Source organism: Equus caballus, chromosome 15 (genome assembly GCF_041296265.1).
Source record: "Equus caballus isolate H_3958 breed thoroughbred chromosome 15, TB-T2T, whole genome shotgun sequence".
In the NCBI taxonomy this organism is placed as follows: domain Eukaryota; kingdom Metazoa; phylum Chordata; class Mammalia; order Perissodactyla; family Equidae; genus Equus; species Equus caballus.
Window position 1 is genome coordinate 105619101 of NC_091698.1, and position 13269 is coordinate 105632369.

The 13269-nt window shown below is 46.0% G+C and overlaps 1 protein-coding gene across 50 annotated transcripts in view; it reads left to right on the forward strand.

Annotated features, from left to right (window-relative positions):
- Positions 1–13269, forward strand: part of MYT1L (myelin transcription factor 1 like) — a 446903-nt gene that overhangs the window by 271905 nt on the left and 161729 nt on the right. For all 50 annotated transcript variants that reach the window (XM_070236766.1, XM_070236774.1, XM_070236800.1 and 47 more), the window contains exon 5: positions 1728–1886. The gene's annotated coding sequence lies outside the window, so the exon portion shown is untranslated. The remainder of the gene's footprint in view (positions 1–1727; positions 1887–13269) is intronic.

The following is a 13269-nucleotide window of genomic DNA, read 5'->3' on the forward strand; positions in this document are numbered from 1 at the left end:
TCCTCCCTTCCTCCCTCCTTCCCACCTCCCACCCTCTCTCTCTCTTTCTTTCTTCTTTCATTTTTCTTTTTTCTTTTTTTTTTTTTTGTCATACAATCAACAAACCCATATTGACCAGCCAGTCAATATGGAGACAGGTAAGACGCAAAGGTGAGTGGAATTGTCCCTCTCCCAAGGTATGCACCACAGAGCCTTGTGCCATGTCAGATGAAGAGCCTGGAGTCAAGTTTAAGGGAAATCATTAAATCCTAAGGAGGAGATGGGGAGAAGTTTCTTCATTTTAAATGGCAAAGTTGGAAAGAAAAGAGACAAATCTGGTCTAATTCCTTTCTCTTTCTGGGAATTTATGATTTTAAATCTTCTGTGATCTATATCTTTATGTTCTTGGCAAGACACACGTGTTCAAACACTTAGTCACTCTCTGTGTGATGAAGTCATCCCTGGGGAAAACTGAGTGTACAAGGAAAGGGTTTACAGCTCAGTGTCCAAGGGTCAACAGAAGTAGATGAGGATGCTGGTTCCCAGTAACAGGAAGGGATACTGAGTTCCGAGGGCCTCAGTCACTCCCTGTGTTTCTTGTTTAACTCAACCATCGAGTTGTCTGTTGTTCAAACGAAGAATTGCAGAGAAAGTTGAGATGATAGTTTCTTGCTGTAGGTGTTATGCTAGTTATCCATGTCAAATTGGTCAACTTAAATGTCAGCGTCACCTTGTGAATTCCTGATGCATCATCTCTAATCATCTCCAGGCTCTTAGTTCACTTGACCCGTGGAGGTTTAAAACAGCCTAGAGATTTTCAGTTCCAGTAAGCCACACGAGCAAGACACACCGAGTCCTTTTGAATGAAGAAATCCCTTTGAGTGAATATCTATGGAGGCTTTTCGGGGGAACCCACCCAAAGGCTCATTCAGGACCACCAGGACTTAAAGGCCTCACTCTGTGGCTCAGCCCTTTAGGTTCTTGCTGGGAGTGTGTTTGGAAAGGCCTTATTACACTGGGAGGGGTCCTAGTTGCAAACAAGAGAGTTCAGTTTCAGTTATGGCTCTCCCTCAGACTCTCTGGGTAGCTTTGAGCAAGTACTTCAGCTTCTCTGAGTGTCTGTTTCTTCATTCATAAAATTAGCATAAAGTTTGGTTGATAACTAAATGACATAATAGATAAGAAAATAATGTTTCATAAGCTCTTCGAGCTCCAGGAACTTTAAGGAGAACAGCCTAGTCCCACAGCTCCTGAAGTCCCTCGAGAAATCAGAGACAATAAGGATCGCAAGAGAGCTCTGGGTTGTAGCTCTACCATGCTGCTGTGTAGGCTGATTCCATCCCACGTCTAGGAAGGAGAGTCTCTATAAGGCTGCCTGGAGGGATACTGGACCATGGGAACCAGGAGTTCTAGAACCTTCTCAGATGGAGCCAAATATCTCACAGGCTGCAGAGCTGATGTAGCTGGCAGGGAACAAAACTTCCCAGACAGAGCTTGTCCCAGACTGGACCGCCTAACCAAGTCCCAGGGGAGATGCTTTCTCAGAGCCAAAACAGCAGGCCCTACATCTAGGATAATCATTCTCAAGGGGAATGATTATCCCTGGATAGGACAGAAGACATCTGGTCCCTGGAGGAAGCTGAAGGACCCATGGTGCCAGCTGTAAAAGGGATGCTCTCTATTTACATTTCTTCCTAATCTGGTAATGAAATCATTAGGTGCTTTATATTGCGGTTCATATTTTGCAGATGGAGAAATCGAGGCACAGAGAAATTAAGTGACTTCGCCACAGTCTCAAGCTGGGGAGGACCAAGATTAGAACTTAGAGAGAACCCCTGACTCTGGGCCTGCGTCCTGCCCACGGAGTCACGCTGCCTCCGTTTCTAGGAGAGAAGACTTCCTGCAAGGTAAAGCATGGCCTCCGGCCCCTGGGGTATGTGCAGTCCTCAATGATGTGGGGCAGCCCTGTCTACACGGCAAGGTTGTATACCCTGGGAGCGTGTGAAGGACTGGCCAGCTCTCACATTTCCTGACGTGGGTTAGGCATCTGGTCTGGACCACCATTGTCAGCAAACTGATTCCTTACGCATTTGATCACCGGTACTCCCCACCCTCCACCAGATTTCTCTGCAGCCTCACCTTTCCGACTTCCTTCCATCCTGCTCGAGGCACCGACTCCATCTTTGCCTTCTCCTCTTTTCAAATCTATCTCCTCTCTCTCTCTGATGGGCAGATCGACTCTATCCTGGGATTTAAAAAAAGAAGAGAGAGAAGCTTTCTTCAGCCCTGCTCAGTCTCTTATCTTTTCTCTGTCCTTTTGGGGCCACTCCTAGGCCATGCCTTCCTCATCACCTATCCACTGAGGAGTCTATGGAAGTCTGGCTGTTGTCCTGCCTTCCTCCTGAAACTTCTCTCTGGAAATCCACCGTCAATCTCCTGAGCACCAAGTCCAGACAATGTCAGGGGTGGAAGGGGTTTTAAGTATCATCCAGTCCCACATCTCATCATCAGATAGATGAAACTTCTGTACATTGACCCCAGCAAGACAATTTCACCTACTCTTGACCATTTCCCAGTAGGGGTCAAGGTAAGACCAATGAATTTCATTCAGTTCTCCCCTTTCAAAACCCTGTGATCACAACTTAATGCTCCTTCTTTCCCTACACCCTTCTAGAACTTTCTCCTCTCTTGCCTTCCTTTACATGCTGTTTCTTTAGGTTGCCTCCCTATCATTTGGAGAACTCTTCTTCTGTGGATGTGTTTTATTTCAACTCCTGCCCTCTGAAAGTTCCTTGCAATGAGGATGTGTCTCATTTGGTGGTGTATTTCTCCCGTTGAGAAGGACACGCCAACATACAGATAGATGTGCAAAAGTGACAGCCTAGTGGCAACAGTTCAGTGAATGACAGCCACCACACAGAGCCATAAGTCCTGGGACTACTCGGGTCTAATAGTGTCACTCCTTACACATGTAGGGTACTTCACACTTTACAGTGTTCTTCCAAATGTTTCATAAGCTCTTCGAGCTCCAGGAACTTTAAGGAGCTTTCCCACCCACCTGACCTCCATGTTAAGCATAGGGGAAAATATTATTCTCACTGGAGAGTTTGTGCAGATGATGAAGCGAGGCTCAAAATTAAAGTGGAAAAACCTAAACTTCATCTTTAAAATTCTAAGCCCAGCCCTGTCACTCTAAAATTCATGTATATTTTTCACTTAATAATTTCTGAACCATTTTAATGTCTGAAAATCCTCTGTGGAATAGTGTATTTCATCTCCCCTGAGCACAAATGCCGTTCCCAGATGATGCATTCTATCCTTTGTGAACAGAAGCTTCTCTAATTTTCTGTTCTTGACTCTTTTACTATTGTCTTCCCCCTAAAAAATGTGAAACAATTTTTTTTAAAAATTGGATTAAAAATTTATAAATGGACAGTTCTATTAATATTTTTATTTGTCAAAACATTTGAATCTTTGAATTTTATTTTTTGTACCAATTCATCAAAATTTAAATTAGGGAGAAGGTGGGAAACGTTGCATGTAGACCAGACGTAGTGTCAGAAGTAGCCTTACAGATCCGCTCATGAACACAGAGCATTATCTGCTTCTCATTAAAAGCAGTCCTTTCATCCCATTTATGGTTTTTATAGCTATCAAAAAAAGATGCGTTGTCTCTCTCTGTTTTTCACTTGCACCTGAGGGACAGGTCCAGCTGAGGCAGATGTTGACTGGAGCCCTCCTGTTGATTGGTTCACGAACACAGAGCCCAGGGTGCAGAACAGGACAAAGAAGAGAGGCTGGACTCGCCAGCCACGGAGGACATGCCTGCTGAGGTCGGGAGGGGACTGAGCCTGGTGAGGGCCCAGGAGGAACGGGGTCCAGTGACAGGAGAGCTCAGAGCGGCCAGGCAATGAGCCTTGGTGAGGAATCGCAGCCAGGCCGTGGTGCACTGGAGCTCTTTCCAAATGACTGGTGCAATTACCTACAATTTTTACTTACACATGGCAAAAGTACCGCAAACAAAGTAAAAATAAATAAAAGAAGCTAGAAGAAAACACTTGCAACAGATAAGATGGGCAAAGGAGTTAACACCTTAAGTATACAAAAAGAAATTACAAATCAATGTGAAAATTTTAAAAAGAAGAAAAATAGGTAAAGGATGTGAATAAGAATTTACAGAAGAGAAAATGCAAGAGGCCAATATATGAAAAAATGCCTGCGCTCATTCTTGGTCAGAGAAAGAGAAATGTAAGCAATAATGAGACACATTGTTTCACTCGGTACAAATAAAAGACTTGTGAGATCCATTGGTGACAAGCATTTAGAAAAATGGGCTTCATCATACATTACTAAAAGTACATGGATTTTTATATTTTTCAACTATAAATTGACAATGTCTTCTTAGAAAACTACATTATACAAATAAGCACAAAGATGTGCATGATATTTATTGCACCTTTTTAAAATAATGGACTAAAACAACCAAATGACATAAAACAACCTACTTATCCTTTCGTAGGAGAACTTACAAGGATGGTTGGATAAATTATAGGATATGCATTCAGAGGAATGTTACGCTTTCATTCAAAGAATGAGTTTAGGGGCTGGCCCTGTGGCTAAGTGGTTAAGTTCCTGTGCTCTGCTTCAGCGCCCCAGGGTTTCACCACTTCATAACCTGGGTGCGGACCTAGCCCTGCTCATCAGGCCACGCTGAAGCAGTGTCCCACATAGCACAACCAGAAGGACCCACAACAAGAATATACAACTATGTACAGGGGGACTGTAGGGAGAAGAAGAAGAAGAAAAAAGATGGCCAAAAGATGTTAGTTCAGGTGCCAATCTTTAAAAAAAAAAAAAGTTTAAACCATGGGCATTGACGTGGAGAGAGAGCTGTGGTTTTTCATAAGTGAAAAACAGCAACTTACAGAAAAGTTTGTGTATAATGGCACCTGCTTTTGTAAACAATAAACATATGAGAAAACTGTGCTTTTATTCGTCACGTTTTAGGAGTAGAGACCACATTGGTTACCTCTGGATAAGGAAATTGACTGGAGGAAGAGAGATTAGAACTGCTGCTTTATTCACCACTGCATAACTGACATGTTACCGTATGTACTTCTTTTGATTTTTTTCAACCCAGTAATGTAGAAGAAGTGAAGAAAAGAAATGCAGGCATTGCTGCTTAGACTTGAGGTAATCAGCAAGGGATGCTTCTGGTTTTTTCTTTTTTTTTTTTTTAAGATTAGCCCTGAGCTAACATCTTTTGCCAATCTCTTTTTTCTTCTTCTCCCCAAAGCCCTCCAGTACATAGTGGTACATTTCTAGTTGTAGGTCCTTCTGGTTGTGCTGTCTCAGCATGGCCTGATGAGTGGTGCTAGGTCTGCACCCAGGATCCAAACCTGTGAAAACCTTGGCCACCGAAGTGGAGCTCAGAAACTTAACCACTTAGCTATGGGGCCAGCCTGCCCGCCCCTTCTGGATTCTTAAGCCAGAGAATTCCATGCTGGAAATGGAATGATAACATCACAGCTATAGTGGATTGACAAGGAAGTGAAATACAGTGGCTGAGCATGGAGAAGACTATTGAATGACTCAGTCTTGATTGGTGAGGGTTTGAACTGGAGCGTGTCCAGGGGAATTGAAAGAAATGGCAGCAAAAACCAGAATGTGCTAAATGACTTGATAGAGGAGTGGAGAAATGAAAAGGGTCAAATATGATTTTAAGGTTTCAGACTAAAAGGACGATCACTTCATTTATTCAGTAAATACTGGACTGACGCTGGAGTATTACAAGATCCCCTCCCCACAAGACCTTATAAAACGATAGAGGAAAACCTTCTTGCCGTAATAGAGAGTAACAATTGTCAAATGAAGAAATTTCTAAAATGCGAGGCAGGACAGAGGTGAGAGTGGAAATAACGGTGAGACAGGAAGAAACGATGTGGTTCACAGAAGGCCCTGTGCTGGAAAAAACTGTGACAGCTGTGGTGTCAATGTGAATTTCATGTGAGTTGTCAATACTTGGAAATCATCTAGAAATGAAGAATCGAGGTTTATGTGAGAGATTAGGGTTATAGACGCTGGTCTGAGCGCATCCCAGTAGAGCAGTAGAGACATTTCCTCTGAGTGTGTGTGGACCTGGGACAGAACATGGATGGAGCTGGGCCTCCGTGAGATGATGGTTCAGGGAGAGTGAGCACAGCATCAAATGCTTTACTGACGATGAGGCTGGGTGAGGCTCTGGGGGTTTAGGAAACGGGTCACTGGGGACCTCTGAAACAGGGATTTTAGCAACAACATCCGACAGGGTGCAAGCTGCCTGGGAGAGGGATCGGTGAGAAGGTTGCTGTTGGAGAAGTGTCACAACAAAGGAAGGAGAGAGATGTGACAATTGCTAAAGTTCAGTGGGTCCAAGGGGTGGAGGAGAACTGAGCCTAAGAGAGAGTAGGAGAAAGCCAAGTGAGAGGGGCAGACTGAACATGCTGGAGATAAGGCTGAGACAGGGAACAAGCCCTCAGACGCTCCTCTCTCAGGCAAGTTACCTCACAAGACCATCGGTGGAGAAGGAGGCGGCGTACGGCTACGGTTAGGCATGGGGATGCGGAACCTGGGCGTGAATTCCGGCACTGTGTCTTCTCCAGCTGACTGACCTTGCCCAAGTCACAGACCCTCTGTACCTTCTGGACTTTGTCCATAAGCAGAGATAGTAATGGATCAACCATGTAGAGGCAGAAGCCAGAGAACACAGGGAATGCACTTGGCACAGGGCCCAGCAACGGCAAGAACCCAATCCACAGCCAAGATCTGGGGATCCAGATTCCTGACAATGAGAAGGATTTCGAAGGGAGACTTCCTGCTTGCAGACCGACTAGAAGTGAATATCAACTCAGGGGCATGCATCAGAGACGTGTGAGCGACTCCGTTGGCTGGCTCCACCACCCCTTATTGTAAAGGGAAGAGGCGGGCACTTACTCGGAGGGGAGAATAGTGGAAACATGAGACTTCTGACGGGAGAGGCCCTGAGGAGACTACTTAGACTCTACAATGGCCTGAGGTTCATCCAGGCACCTGGATGGTTATCCATCAGAGCTGTGTTCTCCATTCCAACATACGCCTGTGCAGTGTGTGCAGAGGAAGATGTGGGCCTTACATCTTTGACCGATTTCCTCATAGTGTGAGAGGCAGCACGGAAGGCCCCAAGCTCTGGACCCGTGGGTCTGTACCAAGGCATGTTTAGAAAACAGGACCAGGGGCCGGCCCTGTGGCTGAGTGGTTAAGTTTGCACACTGTGTTTCCGCAGCCCAGGGTTTCTCTGGTTCAGATCCTGGGCGCAGACATGGCACTGCTCATCAGGCCATGCTGAGGCAGTGTCCCACATGCCACAACTAGAAGGACCCACAACTGAAAAATATACAACTGTGTACTGGGGGATTTGGAGAGAAAAAGTAGGAAAAAAAAAGAAGATCGGCAGCAGTTGTTGGCTCAGGCGCCAATGTTTAAAAAAAAAATAGAAAACAAACGAAAAAAGAAAACAGGACCAGCCCTGGCAATGTTTAGCACCTCCCCTCAGTTAACATAGAATTGTCTACTCCTAGGACACTGTCAAAGTCATTTTCCTCTTTGATCTCCCAACATCCCTGAGATACACAGGGGTACTATTAACCACATATTTATAATTAAGAGAACTGAGACACGGACAGGTCACATTGCTTGCCTATGATTGTACAGCGAAGAAGAGACAAAGGAAGCCTTTGGCCCTGGGGAGTTTTGACTCCGGGGCCTGTGTGGGTACCCTCTGCTCTGCACCGCCTTCCGTGACACCCCATCGTAGCTTCAGATTTGGCCCCAGGGACTTGTATTACATTTTTTTTTGTTTTATCGTCTGTCTTCTCAGTGATTTACCACCTGTTTCGGGGTCTCTTATTTCTAAGAAACAGTGCAATACTTAGAGGAACCAGGAAATACAATAATGAACTTAAAAAGATCTTACTCAAATAACACCGAGTGTTCTGCAAGTGGTTGTAAGTTTGTAAATAGCTGTGAGCAGGAGAAAGAGTGAGTGTGCTCTGTGGTGGTGCAGAGGAGCGAGCGTGCACTCCTAAGAGAGGCTGCGTCTGCCCCAGGCTCTCTCAGAGAATGGGCAAGCCGAGGAGGAGGCCACTGGACTAGATTCCCTTGACCATGCCACCATGCCCTCCACCCTGCAAGAATCTGATTTTAAAGGCGCCCAACAGGCTGAGAATAAGGATTTTCGTTTCAGACCATTCTTGTCTGAAAAAGCACCAATTATGAGCCACTAAATTGATCCGTAGCCTATCTTTTTTGACTATTCATTCTTTACCTAATATTTTTGAAGCGTCCCCTTCCAATGAAGGAATATTCAGTTCCAGGGAATGTTCACTTTTCTGTCACTCTTTTTCTTTACTCTGTAGAGCATCTTTCCATATTGGTAAGAAAGTTGCCCAGCGTCCACATGCTCTGTAAGGGAACCATGCTATCTTTATTTAGTACAACTCAGCAGTGTTTATCATGCAGCTGCTCTGTGCCAGGCACCATGCTGGAGGCTGAAGGATGCAAAGATGAACAATGCACGCTCCTGTTTCAGATGGCCTCACACCGGTGACTGGGGAGCACTGAGCGCTGCAGAGCGACTCTTCTAAGAGATGACCTATTTCCCCAGGCTTCCAGGACGACAGCTTCTGAGAAACGCTCTCAGCTGCCCTTCTGTCTGGTCTAGGGAACTGGAAGTCTACAATCTATTAAAAATAATTAGTCGGATTAAGGGAGATTGTCAAGAGTCCAAGAGAAATACTCTCCAGTAAAAAAGAAACTTTTGTTCCCCACCTCACACACACACTCTTCAGATTTTGTAAATATAACTGAACTTTTGGCTCTAGGAGTCATTGTGGAGGCTACACTCTGAAGCAACACACCCTTAAACTGGTTCAGACCCTCAAAGGCCAATAAAACGTTTGGTATCATGAAAAGGTAATTAAAAATACAGAGAGGACAACATCTCCCCTCATCACAGGTGATATGTTCATCCACAACTTGGATATGATGAGTGTTTCTACTTTCCATCCCTTTGGGAAAAATACTTCACCTAGGAAATTGAGATGAGAAGAAAGCAACGCACATTTTTTAAGCGCCCCTCATGTACCAGGCACCATGCTAGGTCCTCCAGTAAAATCATTTCATTTGATTCCCTCCCTCCAACACCCAGTGAGATGTGTGGGAATTTTACACATGAGAGAACTGAGATCCATAGACGTTACACATACACGTCATACAGAAAGTAACTGCGGAGCCACCTGCCTCTGAGATGTGCTCTCGCCGCTGTGCACAGGGAAGCCCGCATCCACAGAGATCAGGCGAAGGATCGCGGCTGACACAGAGGAGTCTGCAGGCCTCAAGCTCTTCTCTCTGGAGCCGCAGGTCAGAGGGAGTACGCTGTCTGCAAGGCCCTAAGAGGCAAACCCAGAGATGTTGAAAGCCAGGTAGTACCGTGCATCCATGCTCTGTCCAGCCACGTGGGCTGGTCCCGGCCATGCTCCTGGCACCCCGGAGATGGAGCAGATGTAGGTGCTCTGATGGGGAAGAAGGAGCCTAAACAAACGCTTTAAGACTAGATTATAATTACTTCGAAGGCCAGTACAAAGTCTGCAAACCTATTTGGAGTAACTTTCAGGAAAACTAAAGAACCGATCACTCCAAGAAGAGGGATAGAGAGGAAATCGAAATAAATGATTAAACCTGGAGCAAAAGCTCCTAGGCTGGAGACACAGGTGGCTCCTGGGGAAGGTGCCAGGTGCTGAACTTTTAACCTTCCCAGTCCGTGTCCCCATCCAGCCCTCTGAATCCCACACCGTGGGACCCCACTGTCCTCGAAGGTCCCAACTGACTGGATCCTGGGTCTTGAGAGCCAGGACGGGAATACCATTCCTATAAGATTACATAAAATCCTACAGCATTCATGCGTTTTAGCTCTGGCTTCTCCATGACTCCTCAGAGGTCCTGGGACTTAGATGTTCTGTTTTGTTTTCTTCAGACTCGATTATCCTCAAGGGTAGAGAGTACTGGGCAGGAGCAGGGGATGCAGGGAGACCCAGGAAGCGTACTCCGGCTACAGCCCCATGCAGCCTTGGACCGAGCAGTCAGGGTCGCTGGAGCCCATCTTCTGAGCTAGCTGGGGCCAGATGGGGAGCAGCACAGTCAAACACCCAAAGGGGCAGATGTCATACACAAGGGATGGGATGCACACGGGACCTCAGGCGGTGGGGCTGCCACTCTAGCCAACTGTGGCTGAGAGAAATTGAGCACAGTATTTCCAGATCCTCCTATTTTTCCAGAAAAATCAGAAATTCAGATTTGGATATAAAGCCTCCAGATTTGTAGGTGTTAGTCCAGCGTGTGAATTGCTGAGAGACTCACAGAGCAGCTGGGTAGTAGCTCGAGGGCCACGAGACTTACATGCCCCCCATCCTGGCCCTAAATTCTGATTCTTTTCATTTTCTGCCAGAGCTTGCTGTCAGGATAGAACAATGAGAAGTAACTAGAAACACACTCATATTCAGAAAATTGGATTTTTAATGCAGATACTGGTTTGTTTTCTTACTTTTTCACTCAGAGCCCTAAGAGCAACAGCTATTTTACCAAAAAGCCATTTAGTATTTGAAGGGCACCTGGCTTGGTATTGCACCTGATGTTCTGGAATGCTCAGCCATCTTTGGAAGTGAGCATCACGCTGTGACTGTGAACACAACAGGTAAATATGACATAAGCTCAGCTGTCAGTCGTTAACTCTGAGTGTGAACTAGCACAGCTGGACAGTGGCTCCACGCTTTCCCCGGGTCCCTTGAGCCCCATCAGATGCTGCTGGGCCCCCCTGGCCTGGGACGCATGTGCTCCATAAAGCAGACCCCATGGTAAGGTGCGGCTCCCTCCTTCTGTCCCGTGCCGCCTCTCCCAGAACTACATGTCACCGTGCTTTAGCTGCCTCTCCATTGTTGGGACAGACCATACAAATGGAGAAGCAGATTTGTTATGCATATAAAATGGCCAGATCGCCCCTTATTTGAGTAAATCAGACCAATTATTTCATTAAAATACCACTGCCTCGATCACACCGGAGTTATCTTTGAAGCCTGTGAAACTTCGGTTTTGTTTCAAATGTTCCATTCGGTCCCCTGCTCCAGCATGGTTGACAGGACCCTTCCTTGGGCGAAGGAAATCCAGGATTTCCTGACAAGCAAATTCCCCATCCTTCTTTTGAAGTTACAAAAGACTTCTCAGAGTTGTAAGTTCCCCCTCAACAGGGAGCCCAGTGATTGTGTGCAGCCTGAGGGCGTGCACCTTCCAGCTCCCGTTGATAAGTCCCTCGTGGACCTTCCCATCACACTTGGAGATAAAGCACGTCCTGGCTGCTCGTGGGACAGGTATCTCTTTGCAGCTCTTTATTTGTATCATAAAAGCTTTAAAACAGTAATAAAACTATTAATAAATTGTGATTAACGATGTAGCAACCAAGAGAAGCACCAGTTCACTGTAATTCTTTCATTCACTCATTCACTCGCTCATTTAACCAGAATTTACAGGTGCCCACTAGTGCTGGCACTTTCTATCACGGGTCTACCTGCCTAAAAGAGGGGTCCTGTTCTTCTGACAATTTTGCTTTTCTATGTTCAGAAGACTAGAGGTTGAGGGAGTTTCCTCATGGTTGTTCTCCTGCCTCTGTGGGTCCAACCCCCCATGTCCCTCACACGCAAACACACAGGTCAGGGCTGAAGAGGCGAGGCTCAGCCACAGAGCGAGGGGTCAGCATGGTGCCCTCCCATGCAGGTGTTTCAATTAGAAGGATCCCCAGGTATCTCGCTCTCAGAGTGGACTGTGTCAAGATGGCAGACCTCCTCTCTAGGGCTCCTGTTACAGGACTGTCATCGTATCCATTGCTGTTTTCTCAGGAATCATTGCATTATTTTTAAAGCGATAAGTTCCAAAGTAGGCCCAGAAGTTTAAGCGTTTAGTAAGAGTTAACTGCTGCTGCCGGGACGGTTTACTCTGAGGGATTCATGGTAATCCTTGGACGATCGCATCACTTCAGCTCCACAGCCTTGAGCTACAGGAGCAAGGGTGTGTCCCAAGTTTTCCAAGACTGTTGTGATTTCAACTATCCTGTCCAGGTGCACCAAAAACTTCCCAAGTGTCCTAGAAGTTCTAGTGATTTGACTTTAAAGCTCTGTCTCACAGACTGTTTCTTGCCCAAAGAAACAGCATAAATATTATTTATCAGACCATATGTCTACAGTTTTTCTTTTGAAAACACGGCCGCTCTGCCCGCAGCACATAAACCACTTCCCGCCTCTGTGGACAGAGCATTACGGGGACCAGAAGAAGTCTTCCAGCGTTTCTTCAAGACCAAAGCGAAATACAGGCAAACAGAGATTTAAATACGTGCTCCGTTTTCCTGACCTGTAGCTGAGCGTCAGTGCTGAACCGTGTCCTGTGTGTCCTGCAGAACCTCCATCTGGGGAGAAACCAGCACAGGCCCCTCGCTGGAGTCGGGAGTCTGAGAAGAGGAGGCCATTCTAAGGTTAAAATCCAACTTGCTTTCACTCTTTAAACAGTATCTGATGATAAGGAGTCCATAAGCAAAGAGAGGGAGCCGCTTCCCTGCTCCAGCCTAGGTTACGGTCAGCTCTTAAAATGCCGTGTTTTTGTAATGACTTTCCAAATGTGTGGACACCACCTACTTAAAGTTTACTAAATACTCACTGACCGGTTCCTAAAATAACGAGTCTTCAAAGCTCCTCATTTGAATGAACTTCAAATACACTAATTTCCATATTATTCTGCATTTTCCAAAAAAAAATGCTACCCAGAAAATCATCCACAGGAGAGAATTGTGTGACGTTTTCCCTCTTTGTGCCTGAGTCCAGAGGGAGCCGGCTCACTTCCGGGTGAGCATGGCGAATTCCTCTCTCTATTCACTATCACGGGGGGAGATGGACGGACTTCAGCTGCATCTTCTTTTTCTTTTTGCCAAGAAAATGTTGCTTTTCTCATTTCCGTCTCTCTTGCCTCTGTTGGCACCAACCCCCCCTTACCAAACATCCACACACAGCTCACTCCGGGGTCAACGGCCCGAGGGATGGGTCTCTTCCCTTCGAGGATGGTTTCACTGATCACCATCCTCGTTGATAAAGAAACACAGAGAGGGAGGCAAAGGAAAAATGAGCAGGAGACACACAAGTCTTTTCCCCCTGTTTTATTTGCCTAATTTTTCCTTATTTC